Below are 14,493 nucleotides of genomic sequence, written 5' to 3' on the forward strand. Positions count from 1 at the left end.
CAACCAGAATTAACGATAAAAACACGTCAATATTTTACAGCCTACCATGCATAAATTCATGAAGCCAGAAATCTACATCCAAGAACAACAACCCGCAAAAATTGTATTATTTTTTTTCTTGGAAAAATCTTTCAGAATACTAAAACTCTGAAAACAGTACTTTTCGCAAATGGAAAAGAAAAAAAAAAAAAGGAAACATTCACCAAAATAAACAAAATAAACAATGAATTAAATACAGTCAAGCCTGTAAACATTTCAAGCCTCTCTTCACTAGATCAGTTTACCAATTAACATCACAACATATAAAGCCAGTTGGCAAGCGAAGCTGAGGATAGTTTTCCAGGTTAATTACCATACCAATTACCGAATCATACCTCACTTATTAGAGGCTAGCTACAAACAGACTTGCATAATGTGTTTCCTAGACAGCTGGCCAAGCTAGACAGGACCAATGTCAGGACTATTTTGGAATCTCCCCTTGTTTGTCTGTCTGCCTGTAAGACATAGACTGCCTTTTCTTTAAAACAGCTAAAATAAATGAACTTGTCAGAATAAAATTACTTAAAATTCTGAAACACCGTATCTACTCACGCATCCCTGTGAAAAGTAAACGTGAAAGGCATGAAATTTTTGAGGCATGAAATTTTACCAAAGGCAACAAAACAATGTGACGATCCATCTTCATATAACAATGAGTAATCTGTACTTAGAAGTAGCTCAAACAATTCCTTCTTGGAAAAAAAACAAACTGAAAATTCACAAGTCAGACATTCAACAAGTACTCATATTTTTGGGGGTCAGCCAATTCATAGTTTGCTATTGTTTATTTCCTAAAATCTAAACGGTATGTAAATTGCCAAGATTGATTTATTTAGCCAGCACACTGCATTTTTTCCTGGCAGTTGGACAATATTTTCCTCTCACTCTTTCCCAGACACAATTTCTTTTGGTTTGTTTCTTTTTCTTTAAGGAGGGGAAAAAGGAGGAAGATCTTTAGATGAATTCTGAACAGTGTTTCCATATAAAACACTGTACACTTCTACTCCTTTGAAATTGCTCTTGATATTGATATATAAGTGTACTATGATTAAATGCAGATTTTTTTTCTATTTTTTTATCCAGAAAATGGACAGTCTTATTCAGGAATGGTTGTTACTGAAGAAAACACACAGTTACCTAATTATCAAAGGCATACAAAAAGCTGAAGGCATATTAAACCTTCATTCGCATATTCTTTATGAGAAGAATAAAGCTTCCAGCACCTTTAAGTTTCTAGCAGCTACGTTTTCAGGTATTTATTCAGCACAGTGTTCCTCTTTTACCAAAAGGCCAGGTGACTGCACAAATTATACCGCACTCTCTCCATGCTCAGAGGTCAAAAATGTTTCACTTGCAGAACGAGATACAGAATCACAGAATCATTAAGGTTGGAAGAGACCTCCAAGATCATCTTGTCCAACCATGCCCCTACTGCCAACATCACCCACTAAACTATGTCCCTAAGCACCACATCCAACCTTTCCTTGAACACCCCCAGGGACGGTGACTCCACCACTTCCCTGGGCAACCCATTCCAATGCCTGACTGCTCTATCTGAGAAGTGTCACCTCATTTCCATCCTGAAACTACACCTACCTGCTAGCCCACTGAAGGTTAAGAGGAGAAAATAGTCTTGCAGGCCAGCCCCTGGATGAAGAACAGCTTTCTATGAGCCAGGTGCAGAGCGGATGGCAGCCTCTGCTGGCTTTTTATTATTATTATTATTATTATTTTTACATATATATTTTTTTTTATTTAGCTGCCCGTGCACAGCAACACATAAAATTATAGGGCACTTCCTATCAAGGTGCCTGTGCAGAAAGCCGAGCAAGTCACCTGGATAGCCTAGTCCATATATCAGGTTGATTTGTTAGGCTAGGCTTCCTTTTCAGACTGTGGCCTCTTACGCCTTTTCTAAATTAGCATCCTATACATCTGTCCATGTGTATTAACCTTTACACAAAATTAACTGCCCCCACTTACATTGCAACATGCTCCCTAAATCCAAGCCCACGTTTCTGTCAAATACTGTCTCCCAGACACAAGAGATGACAGGAATTCCACCTTAAAGCTGTCTGCAACAAGAATAAAATGCCATTTTGAAGATTTTCACAAATTTTTAATTAAACAGAATTTTTAATGCTACCAAGAACGTCCAATATGTGTTCTCACAACTTCCACGTCTCTCCTCCAACGAGTCAGGCCTGCTCTTTTCTGTGCCACAAACCTGTTAATCTGTCTCCAAGCATCCATGGCAGGTAGCCAGCAGCTAACAGTAACACTTCCTCACATACTGCTATTTGTTGTCAAATCAAAGAGGTGCTTGCTTTAAGACTGAACTTACAGTTGTTTATGCTAGTTCTTAACAGTTACATACCTTTATGATTCAGAGCTTCACAGAAGATTTGTCTCCTATCTTTAGGTCACATGCTGGACACCCCACGTGAAAAAGCAACTTGGAAATTCAGCACGAGTAATTTAGAGCTTCTAGTGTGACCCGCTTTGCATTGAGTTCACAAATGAAAACTTGGGATTTTTCTTTACTTATCTTTAATACTTTCATGCAAAGTGAAGTCAGTAACGCAGGCGGAGCCCCCAGCCTGCGTCTCCAGCCAGGGCTGTCCTTGGCAGAAGCAGCCAAGCGCAGAGGCCGCGCCAAGAGCAGGGTAAGTGGCAGGGTGTCTGGACATCGCAGCCATCAGTCTAGCTGGAGCTCAGACAGCCTAAGCAAGCCCCAGAGAAGTGCCAGCAGCTGGGCACTCAGGGCACAGAAAGCTGGCCTTTACTTGCCAGCTACAAGTCCTTCCATGTCACTCGCCACAGGAGCTAAAAGTTCCCCAGGGAGCTGTTTGACAGGGACCGCGCCGCAGGCAGCAGCCTAAGTCATCGTGGGTGCCGGAGCTTAACGTGCCACTGTAAGTCATTAATGACACAACTTCGTCTGTCCCTGTGCTAAAGGAAAACAGGAGAGAGATGAGCATGAGTTACCAGCACCTGCTCTGCTAATCTGTTTTCATCCAGGATCTGTTTGAAAAGTTGTATTTAAAAAGAATAAAATGCAGATTCTGAAAGGCCTGGCTTATCAACCCCAGTGCAATATAAAGCGGTACCTGGAAACATAAAGCAGCAATTGCAGCTGCTTTGGGACAGGCAAAGGGTCCCTGGGATCACAGGCCCAGAGAGCAAGTGACCCCACACGTTATTTTCACATAAAGGTATTAAACAAACACGTGAAATTCTATCCCCTAATCAAATCGGGCAAACAGGAACGACAAACAGCTACAGAAAGAGGTTAATGTGCTCCAAGTGCGTTAAACACATTTCTGAACAAGTCTAGTTATGCATGCCTTCCCCAGGAATTAAGCAGCAGTCGAGCAGAACAAAAAAAAATGTGTTTTCCTTCTCTGCTGTATCAAAGACTGGCTCTTTAGCAGACCTTTTCCATGCCAGCTTTTCATATCCTTACAACTCTCTTAGGAACTGTTGGTAAAGAAACTTACAACCCAATTTTCAGTGCAACCACCATTAACGTGTTTGTTACCAAGGAAATAAATCAAGAACAGCTTTTCTACTCATATACTTCAGGACCTTCTACAGTCTCACACCACACATAGCTATGAATGGTTCAAAAGTAACAATTATTACTCACTTCCACCACTGCATTAGGTAAACGGGGATATTTCTAATCCTGCAAGCGTGTGCACTCATTTTTTTTCCTAGAAGGAAAAGTACCTAAGTAGGGTACTTAGTGTACCCTAAGTATTCTTTATATACATCACTGAAAACTTACGGTTCCGTGGTGATCTCCTGAAAACTGTCAGTATTACAGAAGGTGGGAATGTCATTTAGGAATGGCTTGCACTGCTCACCCACCTGCATTATCTCAACTGACAGTGAAGGGAAAAACAGTAGTACTACAGATACATTTCAGTGGCTAAATCTTGTACACCCTTTCAGTAAGGGTAATACTTTATGGCTACCTATTACTTTATTTAAAAGATATGAAATCAAGTGAATGGGATTACAAAGATGTGTAACAGCTTTAAGGCGTCTCTGCATCGATTTGTAGCTCTAAAACAACCAATACAAATGCTTTTCAGCATGCATCAGCCTTCCCTACTTGCTGATTGAAATGATTTCCCAAGAAATTCTCAGAAAAACACTACCCTGGAAACCTGAAGTACTTGTCATCTACATTCTGACTCTCCCTTCCTTGTTGTTCAGCATTATTTACACACCTTGGAGCCATATCTACCATCAGTGCATCTTAATGAGGGTTATCCAGACAGCTTTTCTGAATGGAAGACTGCAGTTTAACTCAACACCTATGAAAATAAGCTTCCGTTTTCACCTTCTGCAGAGAAAACTCTCCTTCTTTTCTACACTGCCAATATGAAACCCCATGTCTCACCATTAACATGAAATTCAATTCTAATGTTTCACAGGAAAATCCCATGAGGTGTTTAACTGCAACATGGTATTTGCAAATTTCCTTACAAATCAAGAGGCATAGCTAACTGAAGTCATAACCAAAGTAAAAGATAAACTTCACTTTGACAAATGTGCACAGGTTATCACTCACTCCTTATCTATAGTTATTTCCCACAAACTGTGCCTGACACTGATCATACAATACATAGAAAATCATCTTGGAAGCCAGAAGTCGGAAGTATCAGGTGGTAAAATTTTTCATCTCTTAAAAAACAAAACCAAAAACAAACAAACTATAAATACAGAACAAACATAAAATACAAAAGCACAAAAGCTTTAGATGTGGAAGCATTACAGCTTATGGTGTAAAAATACCTCCAAATTGAGATATAAAGCACAGGCCACCTGTTGCTGCAGCATCTTTTTACTTAAAACATGAATAAAGGTTAATACCTATCTCCAAAGCAGAAGCTGCAGGTTTTCCAACCATCATTCCTCAGGCATGCAGCAATATCATTATAATAGAAGCCTTTCACCTCCAAATTTAATTTAAAATTAACATAAAAGATTAAAAGATTCAGCTTTCTTCTATTTACTTCTAGCGGGTAACATCTGTGATGCATTCCAACACAGCAAAATTATCTACCTGTCACAAATAGCAAGCAGTTATAGCAGACCATCCTAAGAAAGCCTCCAAAAACTGCAGGATCAAGGTTTCAGTCATTCTGTTATCTTAAGTTTTACTGAAAAACAGATTTTACAGGCAGAGATTATTTACAGAAAATGCATCATTTTAGAAAGAAAACATTGCTTATTTGTATTTTCCTTTAAGTTATACCTTCAACTCAATATATCTGAGTTTGTTCACAAATAAGTCTTCACGGAAGACCGTATATATAACTGTATCTTTATTTGCTTATTTAGAAAACACTTAAAAGCATTTACTTTCAATGTAGACAGTTACAAGGGGAAAAAAAAAGCCTTGATTTTAAAACAAAAAACAAGCCGCAAAGAATTTTGAATATTCTTTCCTATGGCAACTCCTCAAAACTGGAACCTAACTTCACTTTATAGGCCCATAAGTAGACAAACTGGATTGCTCCTATGTCCCGAAATCAGGTACCTACCAGCAATCATCACCTCTAAGAAGAAAATTTATACATACAAATGAATAAATTTTAAAAATCCCTGCACCACTTCAAGAGGTTCAGTGCTTAATTAGCGCATAAAAATGAGATTTATCAAGTGCTTTGCAAATCTTCCACATGCTTCATTTAAACTTTCCACTACAACCTATCACAGGTAAGCTCACATTGCAGAGTCCTTTGGAGAGTCCAGCTAATTTGAAGTCCAGAATCAGCAAAACTCTACACGAATGTCAAAGATGAACTGGAGGAGGTCGGTGGAAGAGGAAATAGTCATGAGTTTCAATTCCGGCATTGCACTCTATCTTGATTGACATGTCTCTAAGACCCCACTAAGCCAAAAACCATACTGAAGGTAATACAAGCACGGTGAGAAGCTGCAAATACCTGGTGCAGATAAGGCACACAGCACACTAAGCCAGGCTGTCTGAACTCATGCCCCTGGACTGGGTCTGGAAGGACAGCAGAGAGGGACTTGAAGACACTCAAGGCTCTGAAAATACTGCGTAGCTGTAACAAAAAAGGGCTTTGCTCTCTTCCGACTGATTATACATTAATATTGTGTAAGTTACAGAAAGCACAGCTGCACTTACCGTGACAGAAGAATAACACTTAATAAGTGAATTATCCTTAAAAAAGGAATATTCATGTCAAGTATAGACCAAGACCTGTTTTAGAGACAAAGACTCTACTTAAACTTTGCTGAGAACCTTCTTCCTCTTCTCCTCTTCCCAAAGATTTGCATTACTTGTCACCTACAGACTCTTGCCTGCAAAGCCTTAAAACACGCAGATGGCTTCAGACATACCAACAGTCCTTGCTGTTAAGAGGTCACAAACTAGCCAGCACTAAAGCAGGAGGGGTTGCTATTATAGATTAATAGACATTATTTGGGCAAAAAAAAAAAAACAACTCCAGAACATGAGCTTTAATATTATTTGCCACAACATAGGGTCTGGAAATAACGCAAACTACAGCAAAGGACGGAGCAAGTGCCTAGAAGAGGGAAGAGGTATTTGTAGGAAGAGATAGATGACTTGTATCAATACGAAGGCTGCAGAGCTCAACACATCCACTTAGTCAAAGAGGAGACTGCAAGATGGTTGAAAATTTGCTGGAAAGTCTTTACATGGGGCGCAGGGGGAAGAATTATCACAGCCTCTGCAACGTGTTCAACAGCAAGACTATTTATCTGAAAGCTTCATCTTGAAATCAGATAACCTGAAGGTAACTAAATTCTAGAAGAGCTTACTGGTGGAAAACCAATACTGACCATCGATTTCAGTACTCAGGTTCCTAAGCATCATTTAATTCAACTTCTGAGGCAAACACTTTTTACAAAGGATCAAACCAGGTTGTATGAATAACCCTTCAAACTTCAGGTCTGTGAATCTGGCCATACCAACCTCACCAATGCCACTTTACGTCTGTAGAAATGAACCACGCAGCTAAGTCATTGCAGGAATCAGTATGTCATCTTACACAGCGCGAAGCATTACAGTCAGACCTGAGATACTGGATTAGCAGTCGTCCGGCGATACCATCTACTATATGTAGAATGAGTCAGAGAACAAAAACAAACAGGAGGAAAAAGCAATTGAAGTAATTGCAGAGACCTTCTCCCTACACTACCTCAAGTACTATAAAATACGGGTGAGAATGGCAAGCATTTCTAACACTCTCAAATTTCCAGTAGTTTTTATTGCTCATGTACAAGATCTATACAGTATCCGCCTTGTTTCTTTATAAAAACTCACCTTTAAAATAACCCCTTAAAACAGCGTGTTCACTGCAGTAATGGCTGTTGCTCCATTTCCTGCACCACGGGAACTGGAGAATTCAGGAACTCTATGGCTTCCTCTATAGTCTGCTTCAGCTTGAAACACAACCACAGCTCAAAAGAAAAGTGGTTCACAGACAAAGGCAAGATCTATCACACATTTATTTCCTAAATAATGCCTTTTTTGGCTACAAACCATACTGAATGAAGTCAATTAGAAACTGCATATCGAAAGTCAAAGTCAACACCGAAGACTAGAGGAAGAAAAAAGCTGTGCCTACACAGAAGTTGAGCATCGCAGTGCCTGACTATCAGCACTTCTCATAAATGGTTCAGATTGGAGTAAATTATACGAAGGCAAATTTTTGTTAAAACTGTAATATCAAATACAAAGCTGTACCCACACCTACACTATTTAGGTAACCAAATAATGCCATTAACTTATAATAAATAATGCATGTCCTCAAATCTTCAAAACCAAAGTAGTAAGCACTCATCATTGAACTTTACAAAGAAAAGCTACTAAAATATTCTGAAAATTCAGGTATCAAGTTAATTAAAACAACAAAAGAAAATATGAAAAGTCCTCCTATTATGTTAGTGAGCAATAAACTATATGTCATGAAAGTACAGTATGACAAATGAGAATCACCATGTCAATTTGATTGCCAGCTACAGTCGTAGGAAACAATTAACTCCACACGTTTACTATGTAAGACACGCTGTTTTGTGACAGAGGACAAGAGTTCAAAGTTATTATCCATCAGTTACAAAACTGCTGAGCTACGTTCAAACATTGTGTTTGCTTTGATAGTAGTTCTGCAGCAGGATGGTTAATAACTAATAGATAACATATATACATATTACATTCATATGTTATATATATATATAACACGTATGTGTCATATATATATATATGTCCTACAAGCCATATATAATCATATATATATGGCTTGTAGGTCATACCTCTTACTAAGTTGATTCCTACAGGAATGTTAAATAATTAAAAAATAATAATAATACAGCTTTCCAAAATCAGAATTTCCTCTTATCTCAACTGCATGTCCAAAATATTTTTTCTATCAATTAATCAGTCCATTAAAGGACTTCTTTCTACAATTGTTCCCTTGGAAAAACACATTACGTTTTCACGTTGAAACTACAGATAATGAAGTCACCAAACATTTCATTATTCTCATCAAAACTGATGTTATTGTATTTTTAAACATCTTTGTTTACAGCAAAAAAGAAATTTAAACTGATTTAAGCTTTTTATATATTTTTTTTTAAAAAAAAAGGGCAAAAAAAAGCAAGGCTGTAGACAAAAAAATAAAACAGTACATTCAAATCTAAGTGTCCAAGTTTTATATCTGATGTTGTCACTACAGACATTTTGTGAACAGGTCACTTCTCTTCAAGTTGAACATGGATCACAACTGTCCTGTAATTGCCAAAGCATATTTTTCAAAAAAAATTTAAAAAAAAAAATGTTGTAGTTAACTGGCTTGTGGAGAAAGTTAAGAGCTTGTTGCTACAGCACCATTAACTGCCACAGCACGACAAAGAACTGAACACAGATGAAATCTGCTAATGAATTCTGACAGCAGCAGTGACATGACATCCCCTAGAAAGGCTGGGGGGGAAGAGGAGAACAAAAGCCTTCATCACAACAGGGAGGGTTACTGATGCCACACAAAGCTAACCCTGAAGAGAACAGCGATGGGCTGTGAAGTTCCGTGATACATTGCTACGGCACCTCAGAGATCGCCTGAGTTTACAGATGACTGAGGTTTCTTTCTTGAGTGGGCTTGGTTCAGGATCAAACACACTGCTTCATAATTCTGCATGAGCTCTCCTGTCACTTGACAAGCAGGATGAAAGGCAATCAGAAAATAAGGAGCAGGGGGAGCACACTCGGAACATCAACACATAGCAGGATGCAAAGCCTGCTCTGGTGAAGTTCCCACCTGAGACTAATCTCGTGTTTTCAGTGACGGGCTCTCTCATCTACACGTATAATCATAAAACCGCAAAAAGCTTGAAAGTGCTGAGGTCTCCAGCTGCCTGAAGTTCATTTGAAGTATTCAGACATAAAATAAAGAAAGCCATTAGCAGCGATGCCTTCACAAGCTTCGTGAAAAAAGACCACCAAATATCACCGTATTTTTAATGTCCTACGCACACCCAACATCAGAAGGCCCAACAATTTGTAAAAAACAAAACGGCACAGATGCCCTTCAGTAATTAAAGATTTCTAATACTGCCCAGCCAAACAGTTAGCTAAAACACTTTATGTTGCTTTCACAAACCTCAGAACCACGCAAGCTGCAGCCACCCAGACAGATGACAAAAGTTTTCTGCTTCAATTGGTACTAAGCTGACGAACTCAAACAGGTTAAATATATATATATATATATATATATATATTTAATTACGTGCTAGATTTTGATCAGTACTCTTGATCCCCAGACAAACCTAAATTACAGTTCTGCACTGTTATCCAGGATTTTCCACTGATGGTCACTACACAATCTGCTTCTTAACACAATACAGGACTATGTTCCACTCAAACTTGTTAAGAAAAAGGCAGCAACAAAACCCAGTCCTCATTTTTTGCAAGAAAGCCTTCCTGGTGGAGAAATGCCCAGACTTCAGAAAAAAGCCTATCTTGTAAAACTGTGTTAATGAACACCCAGCTCTCCTTAGAATTACTATGAGTTATCTTTCTTCATCCAGACATTTCCTTTAGACCTTAAAGTTTCAAACCTCATGGTTCAAACCTGCTTTCTATAAATTCATGCTTCAAGTGTTTTATAATCTGTGTTCTGCCACAAGCTTTTAAAATGCATTCCCTCAAGCATGACAGAAGACTTCCTATGCTATAAAGCTTACAGCCACAAACAGTTCCCAAATGGATCTAGAGCAAAGCACACAATACTACTGGAAAAAAATAAAAAATAGGATGGGAGAATAACCTAACCACAGCAATTCTTCTTTTAAAAAAGAAGGAAGGACACAACTGTAAACATGCAAACACAAAATTAAAAGGTTATGTTATGGAGAGAACTTAAAGCTGCCAGCCTGACTTCGAGCTTTAAGTACAGAAAAACTCTTCCTTAAGACACTAAAGCTTTACTCGATTTATCTTGCATGGGTGTTCAAAGCAACATGAGTTCAGAAAGTTCTGAAGTCTCAAAAAGGTATTTTTATTTGAAATAATTACACAGAGTTCTACATCACAAACTAGAGGAAAGAGCTTGAAAACGTGTTGCAGAAGTCTTGTTACTCAGAGCCAGAAGCTAAACCGGGTGAGGAAATTAAAACACCTCCTGATTCTCTGAACATAAGTTTTATATATTCAGATTTGCAAAACTGAAGGTGTTCGTGTTTGAAGTTTACTTGTCATATGAAGGGATGAGGGAGAACAACTTCTCCAGAAAGTTTACAACCATGAAGTTTTGTAAGTCTTCAGGAAGAAAAAACAAACTGAGAATTAGGAAAGGCAGCGTAAGAACATCTGCACTTTGTAAACAATCGTCATGGAAGAACGGTTTTCTGCTACTGCTCCTGCTTCTCCTTCTCATCTTACTCCCTGTTTATGATCAGCTGACATATTTGTACTTTACACTTACCAAAGCACACTTTGGGGTTCTAGGGGGAGGAGTGTGACTCAAAGACTTCAAAGCACCCAGGATCGCATCAGTTCATTATCACCTAACATTATCGAAGTGTTTGCCAGGACCTGCGGTGGCACTGATTGCACACAGCTGGTATACAAGTCCCCTTCCTGCAAAAAGGAGGACAGGCAAACAAAACAAGGAGCAACACTGCCACCCAAAATAGCCAGCAATCTGTACGACCCCTGCACATGTTAGGCTGTCCACATTTTAAAAGGAAAGCAATTCCTACACACGGTGAAGAAGAAATTTGAGTAAACAAATGATTGGACATGTTCTTGCTTGCAAACAGTCTGTGCTTTCCGTTTTTCCATCAGCATTTAAACAGTGTATGCTTTAGACCAAGGAAATCTAAACATTTACATCTTTATATCCCTGTTAGGTAATTTTTTCATCACCCTACAGGACTAACACGCACCAAGTGACCACAGCATGTTGTTCCACGAGGAAACCACTCCAAAAAACATGATGCTAAAATAGATGTGCCTGTGTCTTCCCTCTACTGTGAATGGAAGAGCAGTGGTCTTTCGGCCAAGTTCTTCCTTTGAAGAAATGAATTTACGTAGCTCCAAACAGTCAAATGGCAGTCCCATGGTCAGCACCTGGTGCAGCTTATCCGCAAGGGCTGGCTGGGCCACTGAGCAGCTCTGCCCAGGTAGCACCTGGGAGGACAGGGCAGGGAACAGATCCTGGGGTCTTGCATGGAGAGCGCCCTTCTGTAAAGCTATCGTGTGTGCAACCTTCTGCTGTGAGGCTACCAGACCGACAGGCTTACTTCTCTGAGCTGTGCAAGCTCTGCACGTGTGGTGCTGCTGGCTGGAGTCCGGATAAGGCAGAGCGTGGCTGCGGGAAGAGCTGACTCTGTAAGGATCTGCTTGCTCCCCAGTGGAGTACTCTGTTGTTTCAGGCCTGTTTGTATTCGGCTATCACACTGACATACAGTGCATTCACAAGTAATTCAAGCCCACTTGTGTTTTTGTTGTCCTTGTTCGTTTTCAGCGCAGCTACCCAACCACACAGCATTTGTAACGAAGCTTCCTGTTGCTATCTGAAGCACTGCAAGTCTCCTGAACCTTGTCTTTATGAGCTTGTTAAGGCTGCCACGCACAGCAAGTCTTGTTTAATTTACAGAATTAAGTCACCTCCTTATTTTAGAACGCATCCATATCATCCACTACATATCAACTGCTGCTATTTTTCCAGAGTTTAAAAAACAAACAAACTAGCCTCCAACTTCAGCTTCCAAATCAGTTAACACGTGAGATGATGCCAGGCATTTCCAAACACACACACACACGAACACCAGATTTTGCCAAGTAGATCTTACATTCCCCAGTCCTTCCTATTTGGGCTTTTATGTCCCTGGCTGGCAGGTAGAATATTTATCTGCTTCCCTCAAAGCAACCTTAGCATGCTGTGGCAACTGATTACAGAGGAATGCAGACACCGGGCCAACTTTGCTGCTTTATGCTGAAACAGGAGCAAAAAAGGAGAGCTTGCTTACACGGGGCTGAGATCCAGTCTCTCTCCGGCGGTTGCCCCACCATTAGGTACTTTTGCATGGCAGTGATGGTAAATAATGCCTGGCAATAGGCAAACTCCTCAAAATGTGGAATGGACGGGCTGGGAGAGATGAAGAGGGAGTTGACTGCAGCACCTTATCAGGTCAGGGCTACAATCACAGCACGGCTGGGCTGAGAAACAGCACACAAATCCAGAATTACCAACGCTCTCTCATTAGTGTTTCCTTACAACCCTGCAATACACCAGAAGCACATTTTAAGGAAAGGCATGAAAACAAGAACTACTTGAAAACACACTACTCCTCCTGGTTCTAGTCAAGCAACCAAAAGCAATTGCTATGGCAAATCAATGCCAAAGCCCATTTCTCTGAAAAGAGCTGCCTGGCATGAGAGCTTTAAAGGAGAAGTTAATTTGAAATCAATTCTTCAAACAATGCTGTCAAACTCATTTTGCCTCAATAACCGAATAAAGCAGATTAGCTACTTTATTTTACAAGCTATTAGCTAAAACTTTATACAGGTTCCTAGTATTTAAGCTTATGCTAAGATCAGTAACAGAGTTAACGACCCCTATTCCAGACTGTCTACCCTAGATTACACCTCTATAAAAATACTCAGCTTTGTTTATTTAACCTTAATTGCTTTCCTAGTGCAAAATGTACCTTGTCACGACCATGTAAGTGATCGGCTTGCCCACAAGAACTTTCTGAATGTGCCATCAATATTTACACATGATGAATGCACTCAACCCGCATCTGATCTTTGGAACCAAAGTACAAACTCTGGCCTTGGCCATACACGCTTTCCTACTATTAATAAACCCTAGAAATTTCACCTAAAGAACTTTGTCCCTTGCAAAAACTAGAAAAAATAGTCAGCTTTACCAAGTAATAGGGATTAACTGTCAAATCTAGCCCAAATTTCACTGAAATTGATATGTAAGGTGTCCAACCTTCATCCAGGGTAATTTCATGCAATAGCTTACATTCCCCCTTTCGAAGCAACGTGTCAAGAGCAGGAATCCTTTAAACATAACACCATGGGAAAGACTAGATAGAGTAAATGGTATAACAGTTTTGTTGGGGACTGAATGCGGTCACGGGCTGGCTGCCTGGCCAGCATCTGCAAAGGAAAAGCAGCCAGAGATGCACATCAGCAATATGAAAGGGAGGTCTGGGTGAACTTCACGATACAACACTGGCTAAAATGCAGTCCAAAACCTTCAGGAGGAAACACAAGGAGAATGCCTCCTGGTTTGAATCTTATTGCATTCCTTTTTTTAAAAAAGGAATAAAAATAAAAATAATAATAATTAAAAAAAAAGCTTCTCCTTCCTGAAGTCTTAAAAGCATTGTATCAGGGAATGTTCAAATGAAAAAGTACACCAGAACTGATAAGGTCAATTGAATCAATGATTAGCACAGGTGCTGAGGAGAATAGGGAGTTTCAAGCAGAATAAGCAGGAGACCAGGCATGAAACCAAGTACTGGATGAACAAAAGCATAAGGGGATGGATTGGAACGAAGTAAACAGCAACAAAAGTACAATATCAAGGTAGAGACTAGAAGAGGAAGAAATTAGGTAAGACAGTGGAAAGGAGTTACCTTGCATCTTTAACACAATGAAGAAAGTTTGTACCTAATGAGCTAGAAGAACACAGCCAGGAAAGAGAGAAAGGAAAAAAAAAAAAAAAAAAGATTTAGGATGAGTGATGTTTTCATTTGTACAAATTCTTAGTAACAACACTAGAAAAAAGTGTGTGGTTTGTTTTTTTTTTTTTTTGACACAGACCGCTTACTGTGAAATGCCAACAGTTTTGTTGTTTTGTTTTTCAAGTATCCTTTGAAGTTTAGGCATTTTCTGTGGGCTTCCCTTCAGAAACATTCAACAGTATGATT

The 14,493-nt window shown here is 39.4% G+C and overlaps 1 protein-coding gene across 3 annotated transcripts in view; it reads right to left on the minus strand.

The window, feature by feature from the left end:
• The window catches only part of PTPN3 (protein tyrosine phosphatase non-receptor type 3), a 123,110-nt gene that overhangs the window by 93,828 nt on the left and 14,789 nt on the right, over window positions 1-14,493 (minus strand). The window lies entirely within an intron of this gene.

This window comes from Oxyura jamaicensis, chromosome 2 (genome assembly GCF_011077185.1).
Source record: "Oxyura jamaicensis isolate SHBP4307 breed ruddy duck chromosome 2, BPBGC_Ojam_1.0, whole genome shotgun sequence".
Lineage (NCBI taxonomy): Eukaryota > Metazoa > Chordata > Aves > Anseriformes > Anatidae > Oxyura > Oxyura jamaicensis.